Source organism: Mastomys coucha, unplaced genomic scaffold (genome assembly GCF_008632895.1).
Source record: "Mastomys coucha isolate ucsf_1 unplaced genomic scaffold, UCSF_Mcou_1 pScaffold21, whole genome shotgun sequence".
Taxonomy (NCBI): domain Eukaryota; kingdom Metazoa; phylum Chordata; class Mammalia; order Rodentia; family Muridae; genus Mastomys; species Mastomys coucha.
In genome coordinates, this window is record NW_022196904.1 from 139,547,856 (window position 1) to 139,552,837 (window position 4,982).

Below are 4,982 nucleotides of genomic sequence, written 5' to 3' on the forward strand. Positions count from 1 at the left end.
GTTAACTTTCTTGAGTTCTGTGGATTGTATTTTGGGTACTCAATATTTTTTGGCAAATATCCTCTTATTAGTGAGTACATACCATTCATGTCCTCTTGGGTCTGAGTTACCTCACACAGGATGATATTTTTTTAATTGATTTAAGTTTTATTGCATTATGATGTGAAAAGATACATAATTTCACTTTATCTGAATACATAAACATTTACAAACATATTTTAATTAAATAGAATCACATCATTTTCTTCCTTCCCTTTTGTACCCCAACTCCTCCCAGAGACCCCCCACTTCAGTACCTGCTATATCTTTCAGTTTTTTATAATATTCTTTAAAATTTATAAAATATTGTAACAGTAAAACAGAGGATTTTAAGATTTGTTTGATATAAAAACAACAATCAAGTGAACAGTCTTATGTAGATGCTTGTCTACAGCAATACTCAAAATATATGTTTTTCTCAATATAAATTTCAAATAACTCCAAACATATTGACCGTATGACATGTTAAAATATTACATCACTATTAGTTTTTTAAGTGATCATACATAGATAAGGACTTTTTGTTCATTTGTTTGTTTGTTTTGATTTTAGTAGAGCTTAAGATCGTGTCTCTTACTGTGATACAAACTCAAATGAGAACAATTTTTTTATTAGATGTTTTCTTTATTTACAATATCTCCTTTCCCAGGTTCCCCTCTAAAACGAAAAAGAAAAAGAGAGAGAATAAATGAAAAAAAACTAAGACAAAAGAATATTATCTTCCCCCTCCCCCTGCTCAACACCGCACCCTATCCTGTCTACTGGTCCTGGCATTCCCCTACACTGGGGCATAGAACCTTCACAGGGCTAAGGGCCTCTCCTCCCATTGATGACCGACTGGTCCATCCTCTGTAATACATATGCTGCTGAAGCCATGAGTCCCACTATGTGTACTCTTTCGTTGGAGTTTTGGGCCCTGGGAGCTCTGAGGGTACTAGTTAGTTCATATTGTTGTTCGTCCTAAGGGGCTGCAAATCCTTCACCTCCTTGGGTCCTTTCTCTAGCTCCTTCAATGAGGACTCTGTGCTCAGTCCAATGGATGGCTGTGAGCCTCTACCTTCTGTATTAGTCAGGTACTGTCAAAGCCTCTGAGGAGATAGTTATATCAGGCTCCTGTGATCCATCATTGCTGGCATCCACAATAGTGTCTAGATTTGATCATTGAATATAGGAAGGATTTGCAAGTGGAGCAGTCTCTGGATTGTCCTTCCTTTAGTCTCTGCTCCATAGTTAGTCTCTACAACTCCTTCCATGGGTATTTTGTTCCCCTTTTAAGAAGGAACGAAATATCCACACTTTGGTCTTCCTTCTGGAGTTTCTTATGGTTTGTGGTTTGCACTGTTTGTATTCTGATCTACTGGGCTAATATCTACTTATCAGAGAATGTATACGATGTGTGTTCTTTTGTGATTAGGTAACCTCACTCAGGATGATATTCTCCAGGTCCATCCATTTGCCCAAGAATTACATAAATTCATTGTTTTGGGTTTTTTTTGTTTGTTTGTTTGGTTGGTTGGTTTGGTTTTTTTTTTTTTAGCATTTAACTAGGGCTGGCTTACAGTTTCAGATGTTTAGTCCATTATCCTCAATGTAGGTAGCATAGTGGCATACAGACTCATGGTAGCTGAGAATTCAGCATTTGGATCCGAAGGCCACAGAAAGAGAGAAGTAGCTAACAGTTCTATTGCAAGATATGCAGGAAGTAGGAAGAGAGAGACTCCGGGCTTGGCATGTACTTTTGAAACTTCAAAACCCACCTCCAGTGACATACTTCCTTCAACAATGCTACATCCCAAAATCATTTCAAATTGTGCCACTCCCTTGTAACATAACATTCAAGTATTTTAGCCTGTAGATGGTATTCTCATTCAAACCACCACAACTTCTGAGAATTACTGGGGAAGACACCTAGCAGTTGTTTCTACTGTGATGGTGAGATGATTTAAGAAAAGCCAAAAAGATATCACTTAAAAGCAGGACAACATGGTGACCCACTTGTGCCTATAATTTCAACATTAAGATACAGAGTACACAGGTATTCCTGGGGGCATACCTAGCTAGTCACTAGCAAGACTAACCAAATTGCTGAGCTCTGGGTTCAAGTGAAACACCCATCCTGTCTCAGAAAACAAATGATTCAGGAAAACAATGTTAATTTATGAACTTTGCATGCAAATGCACACATATGCATGAGTACCTACATATGTGAGCAAGATCTATACACACATTCATACCTCACACACATATTTATACAAAACTAAGAAAAGTTTAAATATAAAACGAATGACCAAACATGGATGATATTTATTGTGTTTTCCCTACTCCCATTCCAGGCATGGTGGAAGGCTAGACCATTTCAGGTACCTATTAGGTCTTATTTATTTGGTGGCATTTGGGCCCAGGGAGGTTGAGTCACATGACTATATCATCTATCTAGAAAGTGGTGAATCTGGGACTTGACTCTGGATGTATAATTTTAGGTCCTTTGCTTCTAACTTTTTTTTTTGAGGTGATATCTTCTGGGAAGTGTTTTCTTTCTTTTTTTATTGGATATTTTCTTTATTTACATGTCATATGATTTTTCCTTTCCCAGTTACCCCTCCAAAACACAAACAAACAAACAAAAACAACAAGAACAAACACCTGTTGCCTCCCCCCTCCCGATGCTTGCCACCCCACCCTCTCCCTCATATTGGCCATGGCATTACCCTACACTGGGGCACAGAACCTTCACAGGGCCACGGGCCTCTCCTCCCACTGATGATCAACTTTGCAATCCTCTACTATACTCATGTTGCCAGAACAACCAGCCCCACCATGTATAATCCATGGTTGGTGGTTGAGTCCCTGGAAGCTCTGAGGGTATTAGTTAGTTCATATTGCTGCTCGTCCTAAGGAGCTGCAAACGCTTCGGCTCCTTTGGTCCTTTCTCTAACTCCTCCATTGGGGACCCTGTACTCAGTTCAATGGATGGCTGTGAGCCTCTACATCCGTATTAGTCAGGTAATGTCAGAGCCTCTCAGGAGATAGCTATATTAGGCTGGCTTGTCATGCCTTCAGTCTCTGCTCCATATTTAGTCTCTGCAACTCCTTCCATGGGTACTTTGTTCCCCCTTTTAAAAAGGAATGAAATGTCCTAATTTTGGTCTTCCTTCTTGAGTTTCATGTGTTTTGTGGGTTGTTCTTTCTGTATTGCGAACTTGTGGGCTAATAACCATTTATCAAAGAGTGCATACCATGTGTGTTCTTTTGTTTGGGTTACCACACTCAGAATGATATTCTCCAGATCCATTCATTTCCCTAAGAATTTCATAAATTCATTGTTTTTAATAGCTGAGTAGTACTCCATTGTGTAGATGTACCACAATTACTCTTATCCATTCCTCTGTTGAGGGACATCTGGGTTGTTTCCAGTTTCTGGCTATTATAAATAAGGCTGTTATGAATATGGGGGAGCATGTGTCCTTATTACATGTTAGAGCATCTTCTGGGTATATGCCCAGGAGTGGTATAACTGGGTCTTCTGGAAGAAATATGTCCAATTTCTGTAGGAACCGTCAAACTGATTCCCAGAGTGGTTGTACCAGCTTGCAATCCCACCAGCAATGAAGGAGTGTTCCTCTTTCTCCACAACCTCTCCAGCATCAGCTGTCACCTGAGCTTTATACCCTAGCCAATCTGACTGGTGTGAGGTGGAATCTCAGAGTTGTTTTGATTTGCATTTCCCTGATGACTAAGGATGTTGAACATTTCTTTAGGTGCTTCACAACCCTTTGGTATTCATCAGTTGAGAATTCTTTGTTTAGCTCTGTAGCACATTTTTTAATAGGGTTATTTGGTTCTCTGGTGTCTAACTTCTTGAGTTCTTTGTATACTTTGTATATTAGCCCACTATCAGATATAGGATTGGTAAAGACCTTTTCCCAATTTGTTGGTTGCCGTTTTATCCTATTGACAGTGTGTTTTGCCTTATAGAAGCTTTACAACTTTATGAGGTCCCATTTGTCAATACTTGATCTTAGAGCATAAGCTATTGGCGTCCTAGTCAGGAAAATTTCCCCTGTGACTATTTGCTCAAGGCTCTTCCCTACTTTCTTTTCTATTAGTTTCAATGTATTGGTTTAATGTGGAGGTCTTGATCCACATGGACTTGAGTTTTGAACAAGAAGATAGGAATGGATTGAATTGCATTTTTCTACATGCTAACCGCCAATTGAGCCAGCACCATCTGTTAAAAATACTGTCTTTTTGCCACTATAAGGTTTTAGGTCCTTGGTCAAAGATCAAGTGACCATAGGTGTGTGGGTTCATTTCTGGGTCTTCAATTCTGTCCATTGATATACCTGCCTGTCACTGTGCCAATACCATGCAGTTTTTATCACAATTGCTCTGTACTACAGCTTAAGGTCTGGGATTATGATTTCACCAGAGGTTCCTTTATTGTAGAGAATAGTTTTGGCTACCCTGGGTCTTTTGTTGATCCAGATGAATTTGCAAATTTCTCTTTCTAAGTCTGTGATGAATTGAGTTGGAATTTTGATGGGAATTACATTGAATCTGTAGGTGGCCTTTGATAAGATGGCCATTTTTACTATATTAATCCTGCCAATCCAAGAACATGGGAGATCTTTCCATCTTCTGAGATCTTCTTTAATTTCCTTCTTCAGAGACTTGAAGTTCTTTTTTTTGTTTGTTTGTCTGTTTGTTTGAGAAGGATTTATTTATTCATATGATAACAATCATCACTGTCTTCAGACACACTAGAAGGTGGTTGTGAGTCACCATGTAGTTGCTAGGCAGTGAACTCAGGACCTTTGGAAGTGCAGCCAGTGCCCCTAACCACTGAGCCTTCACTCCAGCTCTAAGATAAAAAACTTAAAAAGACCTAAACATCTAGAAAAAGAGAAGTCATTACAGATCCGCCACCAAAAAGACCCCAGGGC